The sequence below is a fragment of the Primulina eburnea genome, chromosome 6, assembly GCF_022965805.1.
Source record: "Primulina eburnea isolate SZY01 chromosome 6, ASM2296580v1, whole genome shotgun sequence".
NCBI classification, from domain to species: Eukaryota; Viridiplantae; Streptophyta; class Magnoliopsida; order Lamiales; family Gesneriaceae; genus Primulina; species Primulina eburnea.
Genome location: NC_133106.1, coordinates 2673403 through 2691731, shown reverse-complemented (window position 1 = coordinate 2691731; position 18329 = coordinate 2673403). Strand labels below are relative to the sequence as shown.

The 18329-nt window shown below is 36.5% G+C and overlaps 1 pseudogene; it reads left to right on the top strand.

Annotated features, from left to right (window-relative positions):
• Positions 1-17010: 17010 nt before the first annotated feature.
• On the top strand, positions 17011-18323 carry LOC140833763 (uncharacterized; annotated as a pseudogene).
• The last annotated feature ends 6 nt before the right edge of the window (positions 18324-18329 follow it).

The window sequence follows — 18329 nt, the reverse complement described above, 5'->3', positions numbered from 1 at the left end:
GTCATTCCATATTTTACATATAAAAAAATATAAACAAAACTTCCGTTTTAAATCGAACAACTCTTTTAAATTGAAAATAATTTGGTGTTAATTGTTTAGTATTGTTTCATTAAATTAAAAATAGTAATAACACATGCAACGATTATGTATTTTTTACTAGTTAATAATGATTAATGACCTTGAATAATGAATCCCATAAGCACGTTTATTCAACAAAATCCCATATTCAACTTTATTTCACACATCAACTAGATATAGAGGATATAAGTAATTCAAATACCTCGGAAGCGAGAAGAAACAGATCAGTAGTTGAAGTATAAAAAATTCACTTCTCTTTTCACCACTCGAGCATATTTGAACTTTCTATTTTCTAGAACACATGATGGGCACTCTGATGTTGATGGATCAGATATATTTTAGAATTAAAGTTGTTAAGAGAAGCAAAAAAAGTCATTGATTTGCTGAATTATTTGAAAACAATGGATGATTTTTATCCAAATGCATTTATTCCTTATCGAGTTTTGCCAACTATACTAGTATAATTGCGGTGATGATAGTCAAAACCAGTAGATCTCGTTAAATGAAACCAAAAGACTATATAAAAACAGAAGATTGCTTATAGCCTTAACTAATCAGTTTCGAAAAACAGAAGCAAACTTGACTCACTGATAGAAACAAAACCTATCATTGTTATATTAAATGTTACCGTTACTTTATCAAGTACGAGTATTTAATGCTTCATTAATGCTGAACAAAGTCATTTAATACGCATTACCTATTTTAGTATGTAACAAGACTGATTGTTCTGAAGCCTTTCTGCAGGAACTACTTTTAACAATAAAGTTGTTTCTATCAGAAGTCAAAGAAGCCGTTTTGATTATAGACGTTGGATTCAGGATATCTATATATATGGATCAAACCCATTTGAAGAACAACGCTGATTATTTTTATTATCTGTCCAACATTACATTGAGCAACCGCGAACAAATCGTTATCTTCCAAGCTCAACTTGCAGAAAACCAGTACACGCTTAATATCTTACATTTGATCTTTGGAGGTCATTTTGTACTGTTGTTTCTTCACCTCTTCTAGTAAAACGTCTTACGATATTCTTTTGAAGAAGATTCTGTAAACTGGAAAAGAGTCTTTTCCAGAAGTTTGTCATATTGAATCATATTGTGTTGAGTTACTAAGAGTTTCAGTAGGCAAGTGATAAGTCCTGTTGAAGTGGGTGTATACAAGTGTTGTACTGTAAAATCCAAAGTCTTTTAGTGATACCTTCTGGAAACAGAAGAAGGGGAGACGTAGAAGATTTTATCTTCGAACTTCCAGAAACAACTACTGTTCTACTGCCTACTGTTATTACTGTTTTCACCATATTCCATCGATTGTTTCTGCACTTATTATTGTGATCTGCTGGACGTAACCTTGAACAAGAACATCTACAATTTCTAACAGGATTCTAGCACCATTTGCAAAATCTATCAGTAAAGGAAAGAGTTTATTCACCTCCCTCTAAACTCTTCATCGATCCCCAACAAGTGGTATCAGAGCAGATTCTCTTGTTCTGAAATATTTACAAACAGTTATGGCACATTTCAGCAAGGTTCCTATGTTCTCAAAAGAAGACTTTGATGATTGGAAGATCCGTATGCAAGCTCATCTTGCAGCCCAAGATGATGACATGTGGTATGTTATCACAGATGGTTCATTAAAGATTTTAAAGCCTAACACAACTGTTGCTGTTACTGATGGTGCACCGCAAATTGCTGAAAAACCAAGAAGCGAATGGACTGACGAAGATAAGAAGAAATCCAATCTCGACAACATCGCGAAGGACATTCTTTATAAAACTCTTGATAAGAACACCCTCAGCAAAATCAAGATGTGTTCTACCGTGAAAGAAATTTGGGAAAGCTCATTCAAATATGTGAAGGAAATGAGAAGACAAAGGAAAATAAACTGTCTGTAGCAATGCAGAAGTTTGAAAATCTGAAAATGAAAGCTGGTTAATGAACTAGCAGCTCTCGGGAAAGAGCATGACAATAGAGAAATAGCACTCAAGGTGATGAGAGCTTTACCCAGGGAATGAGACGTCAAAACAATGGCTATGAGAGTCTCTAAAGATCTAAACAAGTTAGAGCTACATGACTTGTTCGGTAACTTGAAGGCCTATGAGTTCGAATTGGAAGTAAGAAGCGGAGAAGAGCCCTCTACAAATCTACCAACCAAAGCTCTTGCTGCCACTACTGCTACTGTTGCTGCTACAGCTGCTGCAACAACATCACCATCTTCCATTGTTGAGAGCACTTCTGAAAAGACTGCTGAAAAGATCAGCAATGATGCTATGTCTCTCTTTGTGAAGAAATTCTCTAGATTTATGAAAAAGAATCACCAAGCTTACCAAAGTTCTAATCGGAACTTCAAGAAGGATTCACCACCTGGTGATATGGAGTGCTTCAACTGTGGAAAGATTGGTCATTTTATTGCTGATTGTCCAAAGCCCAAGAAAGATGACCAGAAGAAGAAGGAATACAAAAGGAATGACAAGAAGTTCAGAAAAGACCGCAAAACGATGACTGCTAAGGAAAGCAAGTCTAAATGGGCGCATTCTAGTTCTGAGTCCTCTGACTCAGAAAGTCATTCTAGTGAAAGTGATGCAGAAGAGATCAAATGTCTTATGGCGGATGTTGAACCAACCTCGACATCTGAAGAGGTACTTGGCTTTGACTCTGACGAATTTACACGAACTGATTTGATTAAAGCACTGCATGACATGGTAGAGGAGTACTCGAGACTTTCTCAATCATTCGAGGAAATTAAGACTGAAAATCAAAACTTAAAAAATCAAGTCAGTAAGTTCACTTGTTTGCAAGAGAATAGCTGCAATGATTTAAAAGTTGAGATGAGTAAGTTGAGAACTGAGAATGAAAGAGTAAATAAGATTACCAGACAATGAGATCTGAAAATTAGAAGCTGTCAGTTCTGGTAAATGCATGGAACAAATCTTCTATTCTTTAGAGAAGATGCAAGAGTTGCAGAAGCAATCCTGTGACAGAAGTGGTCTCGGATTCAGCAATAATGAAAGCACTTCTGAAACCAGTACCAAGCCAGAACTGGATAAAGGCAAAGGGAAATTCATTCATTTTGTCAAATCCAGTGTGGTATATCAACCTGAAGTACCAACTGTACGAGTTGAAAGGAATGTAAATCAGATGAACAGAAGAAAACATTATGGTCTCGGATATGTTGAACCTAAGGGGAGAGTTCACCAGAGTGATGGATCCAGTAGAGGATTCAACTCAGGAGGAAAACCCCCTATGAAGGTTAAAAACTACCAGTACTATAATTCTAGACTTGTTCAGAAGAGATACAGGCCAGACAACACAAACAGAAGGGAAGAACAACATTCAAATATGCATAATATTAGAAATAACAGACCTTCTATTGCACACACCTCTTTGGATACCCGAAGTACAAGGTCACCAAGAATTGTCCAAATGCGGGTCCCTAAAGGACTGATAAGGCTTGGACCCAAATAGATTTGGGTACCAGATACTAAAATTGGTGTTTGCGGGAAAAACAAAAGAAAATCAAAATCAGCAGTCCACATGGTATCTGGACAGTGGATGCTCAAGATATATGACTGGACAAAAAAAATTACTATCAGAAGTAGTGAGTTGTACTGGACAAAAGATAACTTTTGGGGACAACTCAAAAGGTAAAACCTTGGGTAAGGGTAAGATTATCCATGGTAACATAACAATCAATGATGTATTACAGGTTGAGAATCTCTGTTATAATTTGATTAGCATTAGTCAACTGTGTGATAATGGTTATTCTGTAGCTTTTCAGAAGCACACATGCATAGTTAAAGATTCTGCGGAGTTTACTGTATTAACTGGAAAGAGAGAAGGCAACACCTACAAAGTTTCATGGAACTTGGATCATGCTACTGTTCCTACATGTTTAGTTGCCTCTCTTACTGATAAGCATTGGCTCTGGCACAAGAGATTGAATCACCTGAATTTCAAATCTATCAATAATCTCAAGAAGCAGAACATAGTTGATGGATTGCCCGATATTAACTTTGTTAAAAATCATGTATGTTCTGCATGTCAACTTGGAAAGCAGGTGAGATCTAGCTTCAAGAATAAAGGTAATAAATCAACTTCAAGGTGTTTGGAATTATTGCATATGGACCTGTTCTGTCCAATCCCTATCATGAGCTTAGGGGAATGAAGTATACACTTGTTGTTGTTGATGATTTTTCTAGATTTACATGAGTAATTTTCTTACTGGAAAAGATCAAACCAGTAGTCTCCTGATTAAGCTTTTGAAAAAGATTCAAAATGAAAAATCTATTTCCATCATTAAAATCAGAAATGGTCGGGGTACTGAGTTTACTAACAAGATTCTTGAGTTATACTTAGATGAACATGATATTCATCATGAATATTAAGCTGCCAGAACGCCTCAACAAAATGGAGTGGCTGAGAGGAGAAACAGAACTCTTAAGGAAGCTGCTAGAACGATGCTAGCAGATGCAGACATCTCTCAGCGCTTCTGGGCAGAAGCCGTCAACACAACATGATACACACAAAACAGAACTATGATCAACAAAAGGCACAATCAGACTCCATATTAAATATGGAAATGAAGTAAGCCTAACGTATCTTATTTTCATGTACTTGGTCGCAGATGCTTTTTTCACAACAACGGTAAATATTATTTATCTGGATTTGATTCAAAATAAGATGCTGGATTATTTCTTGGTTATTCAACAGTAAGCAAAGTTTTTAGGATTTTCAACAATAGAACTCTTAATGTTGAAAAATCTATTCACGTTGTTTTTGATGAAGATAGCAGTGCTCTTGGAATCTCTAACTTATCAAATCTGAGTAACAGGTTAGATATGATTCATCTGGAACTGGATAGTGAAGATGATGCAGAACCTAGAGTTAAAGATGCTTAAAATCCTGAACCAGACATTCCTCTAGTAGAACCAATTGTTCTGACAAAAGATTTACCAGAACCAGAAGTGAACATTCCATAACCTGCTACTGCTCCAGCTGAGCCCATTTCGAATACATCAAACCAGGAAGAAATCTCGCTAAACCCCTTTGTTTGGAAGAAATCACATCCTCCCTCCCTGGTTATTGGTAATCCTGCGGCTCCGTTAAGAACTAGAAGGCAAATGATTAATGAATATACGCAAGCTGCCTTTATTTCCCAGGATGAACCAAAGAAAATTGTAGAAGCTCTTCTGGATCCCAGTTGGATAGAAGCTATGCAAGAAGAGCTGAATCAATTCAAAAGAAATGAAGTATGGTTTCTTGTACCCAGACCAACTCATCAAGCCATTATTGGAACTCGGTGGGTATTCGAAAAAAATTAAATGAAGAAGGCAATGTGGTCAGAAATAAAGCAAGGACTGGTAGCTCAAGGTTTTAGACAAGAAGAAGGAATAGACTACGATGAAACCTTTGTACCAGTAGCAAGGCCTGAAGCCATCGAAATATTTTTGGCCTTTCCTGCTTTCAAAAATATCAAAGTTTATCAGATGGACGTGAAAAGCGCATTCCTGAATGGTCTACTGCAAGAAGAGGTCTACGTTGAACAACCTCTAGGTTTTATCGATCATTTCTTACCTCATCATGTATTTAAATTACAAAAGGCCCTGTACGGTTTAAAGCAGGCACCTAGAGCATGGTATGACACCCTCTTGCAATTCCTTGTCAATCATGATATTACAATCGGCACAATAGATAAAAATCTATTTACCCTAGTTAAGAATAAGCACATTTTGTTAATACAGATTTATGTTGATGACATAATTTTTGGGTCAACTAACCCCAAATTATGTGCAAAGTTTGCTAAGTTGATGCAGGATTAGTTTGAAATGAGCATGATGGGAGAATTAACATTCTTCCTAAGATTGCAGATCAAGAAACTTGATACTGGAATTTTCATAAATCAAGCTAAGTACACCAAGGAGCTACTGAAAAAGTTTAGCATGGAAGCATGCTCTGCTACTTCCACTCCAATGAGCTCATATACTAAACTTGATAAGGATGATAGTGGAACTCCAGTAGAGGTGACTCAGTATCGTGGTCTTATTGGTTCTTTGTTATTATCTTACCGCCAGTAGACCTGATATTATGTTTGCTTTTTGTATTTGTGCAAGATTTCAATCTAACCCTAAGCAGTCATATTATATTGCTGCTAAACGTATTCTGAAGTACTTAAAGGGAACTCAAAATGTCGGCTTATGGTATCCCAATGATTCATCTTTTAATCTTATTGGATATTCAGATGCTAATTATGCAGGTTGCAAGCTAGACAGGAAAAGCACAAGTGATTTTTGTCAATTCCTTGGTGATAGGCTGATCTCTTGGTTTAGTAAAAATCAGGCTTCCATAGCTACATCTACTGCAGAAGCAGAATATCTCGCTGCTGGAAGCTGTTGTTCTCAAATACTGTGGATACAACAGCTTAAAGACTATGGAGTTCATGCTTCTGAATCACCTATCTTCTGTGACAATACCAGTGCCATTGCAATTACGCAAAATCCTGTACTTCATTCCAGAACAAATCACATCGACAATAGACATCATTTTGTCAGAGATCATGTGCAGAAGAAGGACATTCGTCTGGAATATTTTTCTACTGATTTACAGGCAGCAAACATCTTTACAAAACTTCTGCCTGAGAATAAGTTTTCTTATTTCCGTAATATACTCGGTTTAATTGATTTAACTTGATTATGTTAAATCTGTTATCTGTTATTTGACTAACATTGATTTATTCGCAGAAGAATAAAAAGACAATTTGTGACAAATACTGATTATTTTATCTAGAATGTAATCGAAACCAGGTTACACTAGATAATTCACTTCCTACAGAATCCTGCCACTCAGAAATCCAGTTATGCAACTCATGACTTCTAATCCTTTTAAAGGATTCTGCACTGGAAATCTTCTCAAGTAGATGCCATTCCTTCCAGAGCATCATCTGAACCAGAACTCTATCAGTAGCAAGCTCAGAAACTTGATCAACTTCAAACTCCCGTTTGTATTTCCTTGCTCTTGCTCTTTGAGCAGTAGTAGAAGTCAAACCATTTTGATACAAATTCTGGAGCTCCTGCACCTTGAACCATGTAGACATGACTTTTATCCAGCCATATTCCTCAATGGTCTTCTTCAAAGCTTCTAGATATGGAAGTGTCTCCGGTGTTACCAAGACATGAGTGCTGCTACACGCATCCGAATTGCTTGAGTCCGACATATCGAATTATTGTTTCCTTAACATTTGTTGTTATCTTATTTATAGACATGTTGCATTTAATGGTGAAGAAATTATAAACTGGGGATTTTCTTCTCAGCCCTCATATCTTGAAAAAGGATGTCTTCAAATATCTTCTTACGAGATGCTAGAAGTTGCTTTTGTAAATACTCTGCTGATTCAGACTCTGGAGAAGACTCCAAGAGATTACTTGTTCTATCATTTGATTTGATTTGATAAAAGTTTATATGACTTAGTTTGTGAACTTGCAGACACTTATATAGAATCTTGGAGAGATGAAGAGACGGCTATCTGACTACTCGAATACCAATAATTATCTATCACTTCCCTCAGATTTTGTATCTTCGCATTTATTAGTTGCAATAATTTAGAGGGAATAGTATCGTTTTCAGACTGTTACTTTCATACTTTGTCAGAAGCAGAAAGGATGTTTGTCTTTTCGATAAAACAATGTGTCTACTGGTTTTGTATCCAAGTGCTAGAAATATTTCAGCACCTTATGACTTCCAGTGGATATTATCATAAATGACAAACTCTCTTCTGGATATTTTCAGTAACCAATTGGACAGCGCGCTCTTTTTGTATTACTTTTCGAATTTTGAAATCATTAGTGTCTCTCTGACACCCTCTGTTTAACTTTTCATATACTCAACCGCAAACATATTGACATGTGTCTTTATGTTTCATTGACGGCTGTACACTTTTTGATTATTAACCGCTCTTTTAATTTCTTTTCACTTTTTACGCTTCCAGAATTTTGGCTGCTAGTTACTGATTTCTCTTGCTCATCTCTTTTACAGATCTTATCTCAAATTTGTCTTGTTCACAGAAATGGCCGGAGCTTACACTTTGAATGCTTATCAAGTTAACTTTGCTTCCGTCCTAACTATCAAGGATGAACCTCTTGTCAAAATGTTTCAAGCTATTGAGAAATCAGGACTCGGAAAATTTTTAGAAGCACCTGCCGTTGTATACAAAACTGCTCTTCTGGATTTCTATGCCAAGGCAACTATATCCATCGACAGTGCCCTATTGGGATCAACCTTTTCGTGCCTTGTTCTGGCTTTTCTGAATTTTCTTGCATTTCTAAGGAGGAATTGTCTACTGCTCTACTTGGTTTCTCAGCTTCTGAAGAGGAACTCTCTCGATCCTGTTTTAAGAAACTTTTGAAGATGGAATTTCAAGTGCTCGCTGACATTGTAGCAAAATCACTGCTGGTGAAAGCCGGAACGTTTGATCGGTTGACCAAAGAAAAGGTTCAGGTGATGATTGTCATCACTTCTAAGTACAAAGTGAATTGGAGCTCTTTCTTGTTTCGATTCATTAAGGATATGGTGCTGCGGAAAATTTCTGGTTTTGCAGTTCAAATCAGCACAATGCTCAAGGATGCTGGTTTTTCTTTCACTACTGATCAGGACGCATCCTACGTCACAATGGCTGATGCTGACAACGTGCTTGCGCTAAGTCCAAAACCAACTGTGGCTGAATTTATCTTCATTAAAAAGGAAGTTGGAGATGAACAAGCTGAGGCTCAAGAACCTCAGAAGAAGATAAAGAGAAAGAAAATGGTTATCTCCACGGATTCTGATAAAACAGTCTCTGAGGAGTTTGATGCTCCTATTCAAGCATCTGTTCCTGCCACCCCTACCAAGAAGAAAGCCCGAACTCTTCTTTGCATCGAGAAAACAACAAAAATTTCTGATTTAGACGCTATCCCAGTGCGTCAAGTATTTCCAGAAGTCGTGTCTTCTGTACCAACAACCATCGCTATTTCCAAACCAGCTGCTACCTCTGTCATCACCACCTCTTCTGTTCCAATTTTCAGACCCTCATCTGGAGTGGTCATCCGTGAATCTACTGCTAGGTCTTCTGCTTTTCGACCCATATTGCCTGCCTCATTCTCAGGTAAAGGCAAAGGTAAAATCATTGAAGAACCACCGATTCACGCCGTCAAATCATTTGTTTCAACTGGTGTTGATCTTCATCTGAGAGATATTGAGAATTTTGCCAATGAAGAAATGACATTTGTTGATGACTGGCACAAGGTTCGAGTATATCATCCTCTTACCTTCTTCAGGACAAAAGGTGCATTCGGAAAAATTGGTCAGAAATGAGGAAAAAGTGTTTGCACTTGACAAAAATGAGAATGCGATCGAAGCAATGAAACGCCGAGGTTTCATTCTTGAGCAGCTTAAACGACAACGACTGGAATCAGTTTTAAAGACTCTTCAGTCTAACTTTGATGCCAAGATTCCAACCGCTGCTCAGGATCAGCACGTGATCCAAATTCTTTCTGACCACTTGAGATTGATGGATGAGCAACTTCTTTCTCAAGAACAGGCATTTGGTGAGCCCGCTCAATATTCAGTAGGCTTTGTTCCAGAACTTGCTCAGAGTAAGCCAGTTGAGGAAAGAACCATGGCTTCTCCAAAAGCTAAAGTTTCTAGTACTCCTGCCTCTCCCAAAATGCCTTCTCACTCATCTCCTCTCCTCTCTGTCCGTGAATTGGCTTCAGGGGATGAAGTCGTTCAATCCATTGTTGTTGATATCTCCGCTGCACCAGAAGCAGCCATGGCTGATGACTTGGTCCAATCGGTAACTTCTCCAGCCGCTCAACAATTAGCAGAATCAGAGGCTGACAAATCTCCGTCACTGCCGAATTTGGAGGTCTTCTCTTCTGAACATCGAAGAGAAATGGTAGCTAACTTGACTGATCAAAATGCAGCTGCTGAACAGTCGGAGGCCATCGAAGCCATGCAAAGAAAACTTCCTGGATCATCTGCTGCTACTGAACTGATTATTGCTGTCTCTACTGGTCCATCAAATCCCTCTACTTCTACTGAATTGGCTGTTCTTCCTACTGAGTCTCCTACTCGCATTGCTCACATTGCGCATCTAGCTGAAATATCTGCGAGCATGCTTGCTACAACTCCATCCCCTGAAGAACACTTTGATCTTGAATTTGAGATTGATTCGCTTAAAAGGAACATTGAAAGAATCTCATAGATTATGAAAAAGATGTCTTTTGAACATGCTGGTGAAGTCGACTCCACAAAATTCTTCTAAGATCGGATAACGAGTAATGTCATTAAAACGACAGAATCGTTGGCTAAGCTTGAAGTTGAATCTGAACTCTTCACGAAGAATGTCTTGACCAGTCATGCCAACATAGTTCTTGGACAATCCGATGTTCTACGAACAATTGCTGATCATGAATCATCTTTACGCTCTATCTCGACTAAAATGGAGGCTACTGATTCGAAACTGGAATCCATTGACACCAAGATTGAGTCCCAATCTCAATCTATTCAGATCATGAATGATTGTGTTTCAAATCAAGTTACCTTCTTGAAAATGATGAATGATAGCATTATTAGTCTGTCATGCCGAATGGATGAGATGCTAACTCGTCTTGATGCCAAAAAGGGGGAAACAGTAAGCAGAACAGAAGTAAGAGCAGATGAAGGATTTGGAAGACATCATCAAGCAGAATCATCCCTCAAAAGCCAGGAACCTCAGTATGACAATGATGCACTTTTCAGAGACATTGAAACCGATGATTAATTCTCTTTTTTAACTCTGATTTACTGTTTATTTACCCTTCAATTTATAATTGTTATCTTTTGTGACTTAACTGTTTTTCTTCTTCTTACTCACTTCTAGGTTTTGGCATCACCGCAAAGGGAGAAATTGATAGACTTAATTTAATTACGGTGATGATAGTCAAAACCAGTAGATCTCGTTAAGTGAAACCAGAAGACTATATAAAAACAGAAGATTGCTTATCGCCTTAACTAAGCAGTACTCTTCGAGTACTTATCACTTTCGAAAAACAGAAGCAGAACTTAACTCATTGATAGGAACAGAATCTATCGTTGTTATATTAAATGTTACCGTTACTTTATCAAGTACGAGTATTAAATGCTTCATTAATGCTGAACAAAGTCATTTAATACGCATTACCTATTTTAGTATGTAATAAGACTGATTCTTCTGAAGCCTTTCTGCAGGAACTACTTTTAGCAATAAAGTTGTTTATATCAGAAGTCAAAGAATCCGTTTGATTATAGACGTTGGATTCAAGATATATATATATATATATATATATATATATATATATATATATATATATATATATATATATATATATATATATATGGATCAAACCCAGAACAACGCTGATAATATTTATTATCTATCCAATGTTACATGGAGCAACCGCGAACAATCATTATCTTCCAAGCTCAACTTGCAGAAAAGCAGTACACGCTTAATATCTTACATCTGATCTTTGGAGATCATTTTGTACTGCTGTTTCTTCACCTCTTCTAGTAAAACGCCTTACGATATTCTTTTGAAGAAGAGTATGTAAACAGGAAAAGAGTCTTTTCCAGAACCTTGTCATATTGAATCATATTGTGTTGAGTTACTAAGAGTTTCAGTAGGCAAATGATAAGTTCTGCTGAAGTGGGTGTGTACTGTAGGCAAAGGATATTGAATCATATTGTGTTGTACTGTAGTAGATGCGGAAAATGATTCTAATTGTGAATTGTTTTGTTATCATTTGATATGTGTCATACTTACGCATCATACCATGGGATTCAACAGATTCACTTTTTTTCTTAGATAGACATCCTGGGATTATCAAGACTATCCAACTTTTATTTCCGGGTAGTCATCATGCGTATTGTTTGAGGCACTTGGTGGATAATTTTGTGAAGACGGCTAGTAATTAATTAATGTTTTGTGTGTGTATTATATGATTAAATAGTTTTAATGTATGTACTGTTATTAGAAAAAAATTATTAATTGTCTTTTGGTCATTATAGGTGTTGCGAAGTTATCCTCTACATAACAAAAAACATTGGTCGTCGGTATTCAAAAAAGTTGCCAATGCCTCATCACAACATGAGTTTTCACAGCACATAAATAATATATTTGAGTCCATGCCACTTGCAATAGCTTTTTTTCAAAAGTCTGAGCCTGAAAGCTGGGCTAATGCTTTGTTTCGTGGAAATCGTTGGGGTGTTATAAATAATAACATCGATGAATGTTGGAATAATTGGGTTAAACCAGCTCGTTATCTCTCTGTTGTTTCTATGGTTTACCATATACATGTGCAAATAATTAATATGATGCACCGACGACGCGAAGCAACATTAGGCATGGTGAAAGAAATAAGCCCAGCAAAGGAGAAGGATGTTATGAGCACATACATTGAATCTCGCACCTTGAGAGTGCACCGTTCATGTGGTTGGAAGTTTGAAGTAGTTGATGATGATAAAACATGTGCTGTTGATTTCAATGAATGGACTTGTTCATGTAGATCCTGGCAGATCCATATGCTCCCTTGCAAACATGCTTGTGCTGCCATAGAATCGAACTCAATGTCGGTATATGCCTTTTGTGATAAATTTTTCAGAATTGATATTTATCGTCAAACATACAAGGGCATTATTAATCTCATACCGACATTTGAGATGTATTAGTTTAATGGCGATGAAGGATACGTAATCAATGCTCTTGATGTGCATAGTCAGCCGGGTCGTAGAAGGACTCAAAGAATACCATCCCAAATTCAATCATGTCTGTCAAAGTGTAGTCGTTGTCGTGTACGAGGACACAACCGAAGAAGCTGCAAAGAAGCTATAAACTAGCTTATTTTGTCTTTTTGGTTATTTAGAGAATTTCAGAGAAGCTATAAACTAGCTCATGTACACGTTTATCATAATGACATTGACGAGCTCACCAAACAAGAAGTCACAAAACAAAGGTCCAGTTAAAAAAATATGCTCATCCATCCAAATTGTAACACTACAGAAATAGAAAACAAAATTCATTACAAACATTGAGAAAAAAATATTATGAACAAAATTAAAATTTCAAATATATACATACTTCAATTCTTCCCTATTCAGAAATTATGTCAACAACTTCCTCTGTTCTACAGAAATTTTCTTCACTCCCACAAAAATTGCTTCTACCTTTGAATTTCATCATGCAAGTCTTAAGAGGTCTACTTCCTTCATTAACAACTTGGACATAATTTCCCTATGTTGCAATATATTTTTAATATAAGATGCAAAAATATTAGCAGTGATATAAATAAGAAAATAGACATATTATTGAGATAAAAATAACTATTCGGGGATTAAATTGTGCACCATTTATCGGCAATCCAGTTTTTTGGAACACCTTTTCCGTTTTGGTGTAGAGCTGGGTGGAGTCACAAAACTCGTGGGTTTTTCCTTTTTCACACGATCACCCCTAGTCCTCACGGTATCTACAATTGAAGATTGAAAATTGGAGATCTTCGGCACTTCTGAAGTACCAATGCCACTGCCAGCATTATTCTCATCATCGTCATATGTTCTCCTCCCGCTATTTGGACCAAACACATAACTGTTTTTATCAATTGAAGCGATTGCAAATTCAAGGCCTAATACTTTGTTGTTTTCTCTCTCAAAATCAACACCAACATCAGGCACCATCAAATTTGCATTAAGTCCAATTGTAATATTATCAGTTGAAGGATTTACAGAATCAGTTCTTTTCACTTCGTTATTCTCTTTATTACCTGAATAATTCCTAGAATCAACTGCCCTCGGTTCATGGTTTTCTTTATGCAAATCAGCAACAACATTCTTCACCATGATGTCAACACCATCATCAAAATTATCATCTATATTTTTTGCAGACTTAGCAGCCCATTCTTTATCAATCTGTCTAGCCTCCTCCAACTTTTCCTCAATAATCTCAGCATTCTTCTCAGAAACATATTCTCTTTTGGATACAAGCAAAATATTTTCTCGTTTTAATTCAACATATCTGCTTTTTAACATCTTCAAACATCCATGCATACATTATGCGTAGAGTCAACATCCAATACTTTATTACTCTCCTCAACATCCTCCAACTTTAAATCAATAATCTCATCATTCTTCTTAGAAACCAATGATCTTCTGGCCACATGTAAAATACTTTCTCGCTCTAATTGAACAGATTTATTTTTCCACATTTTCAGTTCATCCATTTGTTTTTTTAAAAGTTAAAATTTTTACAAATTTCTCACTTCAGATATACCTTTTTCCAGCTTAATTGCATGGTTTATATCCAACAACTTCGTCGCCTCAGAAAATGGTGCAATTGGTAGAACCTGTTCACCAGTACAAAAAAAAAAAAAAAATTCTGTCATTTCATCCATTATATTTACAAAGCGAGATTACTTAAAATGAACTCGGATGAAATAAGAGCAACTTGGGTTGAATATATGGAATTCAAGAGTGATTCAGCTTCAACAAACTTCAATAGAATCTTGCTTTCCACCCATTGAAACAATCGAGGGAAAACATATAAACCGGTTCACACTCTTAATACTGGAACGTTCTCATATACCCATGCCTAAAACAAATAAGAAAATCTGAAAATTATTGAGAACAATTTTTTTTTAATAAAAATAAAACACAATACTAACCATTAAACCAACTGTGCTTACGTCTAAATAAGTTTTACTTCCGAAGTCACGTAAACCTAGTCACAAAAATCGGAAGGCAACATCTCCCCAAGCATACTCGAAAAAAGTCGACAGGTCATCGAGATAAGGGAAAATAAAACCAGGGGTTGAATAATTACAAGTTGGGAATATTATGCGGTTGAAAACAAACAAGATAAAAAACGAACAAAATCATCGACTTCACTGTTATCATCACTGGCAGCAAGCGAAATTAGTTAAAAATATGTGAACGTTTGGCATTAGTCACTTTTCTTTCAAATTGACGAGACAAAAAGTTGAAATCCACTTTCAGGTCCAAATCAACAGGTTTTCCAACATGACACAACCCGAGAATAAGAAAGTCCGTTGAACTAAAAGATATTGAGATATCTTCACCAACAACTAACGAGCAGGAATCAAACTGAAATATATTGAGAACATAATCAATTCTCGAACTACTTATCGTAAGGACAAGGATATCAATCCATTTGGCAAACGACGTATCTTTTATCCGACCAATTTGTTGCTCACCTAAGACAGGCTTCAGTTTTCTCATCACAGATTTAAAGAAATGGGGAGAACAACGTGAAAGTAGCTTTGAACATAATTCATTTTCATTCTTCTGCTCGTTACCATATTCAACAAGGTTCTTCTCAACAGCGAACTCTACATTAGAAAATGAGAAAAAGATAAGAAATTTATCTCTGATGTATATATATATTTATATATCAGAACGTGAATTTTTTTTCAATGAATCTAGGCTAAATATAACAACAAATAAAGAGAGTTGATCAACTATCAATCACATTACTATTAACATAAAAAAATGTGGTAATTGAGGATAATTGGTTCATAAAATCAATACTTTTTAACCTGATTTATAAACTTCATCTATAACCTTCAAAAACAATGCAATATAACTAAAGAACCAACTTGATAACGATATGAAAAAAGAAACCCTAGAAATTGGGGATAAACGTTCCTAATCAATGGGGAAAAATTTAGAGCATTCACTGTCCGAACAAGCAAACTATTACGAAACAAAATAGCAACATCATAACAAGATGGTTATGGTTCAATTTAAAACATACAGAAATATATAAACTTGATTTCCGCGTTCTTTGTTTTTTCTCTTTCACAACTTTTTTCGCTATCTTTTTTTGTGGTGATTTACTCGTCCTTATCTCCTTCGGTTCTATACTCTTCTTCAGATTCTTGTACTCAAGTTTTTTTTACCCATTTTGTCTCTCTGTTGTTCATTTTTCTGCCGAGCTTTCCTCCGATTCACAGTCGCATGAAGTAGATAGAGTTTGGGAGACGTTGGGACTCAAGAGGAGTAATGTCGAGAAGCTTTTAACAAATACAAGAGGGTGTTTCAGGGTTTTGGAAAAACAACAAGGAAAACAACGTAACTTCATGCGAATTAGGTACCTTAAACATATATTATAATGGGTCAGGGAGTTAAACCAATTTATTCTGACATGGGGACTGGAAAAACATTTTAGTTTGCTCTTAGGGATTTTTGAAAAGTTTGCCCTAATATTAATGTGTTTTTGATATTTTAATTAACTTGTTGATAAATATTTTGTGAAATAATTAATTATAGTGAATAAAATAGTTGTAATTACAGAGTTTAGAAGTAATGGATTAAAAATGATTTTTATATTTGATATAAAAATTAGACTAAATTAATTTTAGTGTCAAGATAGCTTAATAAGTTGGAGGCATCCGTGTTAGAGATGTCAACTTTTCTCACGGGTTTGGAGCCTCAAGGGAAAAACTCGACATGGAGAAAACCCGACACGGGGATAAGGATCTCCGATTTTTTCGATTTTGGGTTTGGGTTCGGATATTTTATTAAATCACCGATGTAGTTCGGGACGAATATGAGATTAATATCAACATCCTCGAACCCACTTCGAAAATAATATCAATAATAAAATAATAGTATTATTAGTATCAATAATATATAAATAATTTTTTTTAAATATTAATAATAATATTATTATTATTATTGATATTGATATTATTATTAATATTATCACTAATAATAATATATAATAATAAATTTGGTTTTAAAAAAATTTTATATCCGTCAACATTTTGTAATATTTATTTGAAACTAACTTGGTGACTTTGATAAGAAGTTAATACTCGAAATTTCGGGTTTGGAGATTAACTAAGATCCAGTGTATATGAGATGGAGGTTGAATTTGAGGATCCCTGATAGGGACGCCCCATTGCCATCCCTAATCCGTGCTTAACAAATGGTTGCATTCATTCTCCTGCTTGATAAATTCAGCAAGAAACTGATAGCTAACGGCTTTGATTCTCTTCAAATTTGCCCAAGATGGGATCTTGTTTCTGATATAGTTGAGAATTCCACATGGCTGCCGCAACGCTTCAGGCCGATACAGTGGCTGAGCCGGCTGCTACAGCCACCGGGAAAACCTAAGAAAACAGCCGCTTCTAAGGAAACCAAGCCCAAGAAGCCCGCCGCGCCGAGGAAGCGGGGATCACCCTCTCACCCTCATTACTTCGAGGTAGTGAAATGTTCTCATTTTCGTTTTTGGTGGGTTTTTCGTTTCTTGTGAAACTGGGGTACTGATGATTCTGCGTAAATACAGATTATTCAAGACGCGATCGTGACGCTGAAGGATAAGACGGGGTCGAGCCAATATGCGATCATGAAGTTTATCGAAGAGAAACAGAGGAATCTTCCACCTAACTTCGAGAAGATTTTACTGGTTCAGTTGAGGAAGCTCGTTGCTTCTGGAAAGCTTGTAAAAGTTAAGGCCTCGTATAAGTTGCCTTCTGGCCCTCCTGCTCCTGCTAAGAGGAAACCGGCTCCCGCCACCAAGCCAAAAGATACTGCCAGCAAAACCTCTAAACCTCAAAGCCCGCTTCTAACGCTAAGTCTGCTGCGAAGTCGGTAGCTGCTGCTGATCCCGTCAAGCCAAAGGCCGCGACGAAGAGAAAGGAACAGGAAGACAAAAGTAAAAAGCAACCGGCTACTAAGGTGGGAAAGGTATCAACAAGAGGCACACCGGGGAAGGAGAAAGCCGCGGTTACAGGAGCAAAGAAAACTGTGGCTAAGAAGGCTCCGGTGAAGAGTGTAAAGCCCAAGTCTGTCAAGTCTCCGGCGAAGGAAGCCGCTGCAAGAAAGGGGAAAAAATAAGAGAGATATATATGTTTGGCAAGTGGCGCTTGTTTGTAGTAGTAGTTTTGTAAATGTGTTGTGTGGCCACATTTTTGGGTATTGAAGTTTTTATATATCGTATTCAGGATCAATACAGTTTGCAGATGTTAACATGGTTGAACCTATTTTCCAGAAAGAATCACAAAAGCTCTTTTCTTACGAAGCATTTTCTGAAGAAAATGGAATGGAAGTTCATAATATTGTTCTAAAAGTACTGCACGTGGCTGTTTGTTTTTCATCTTATTAGTGGCTGGTGAAATAATGCACATAAACAGATCACTATGGTGTGTGGGAAGTAGGTATTTTGAATTCAGCTCAACGGGATTTCCAGTT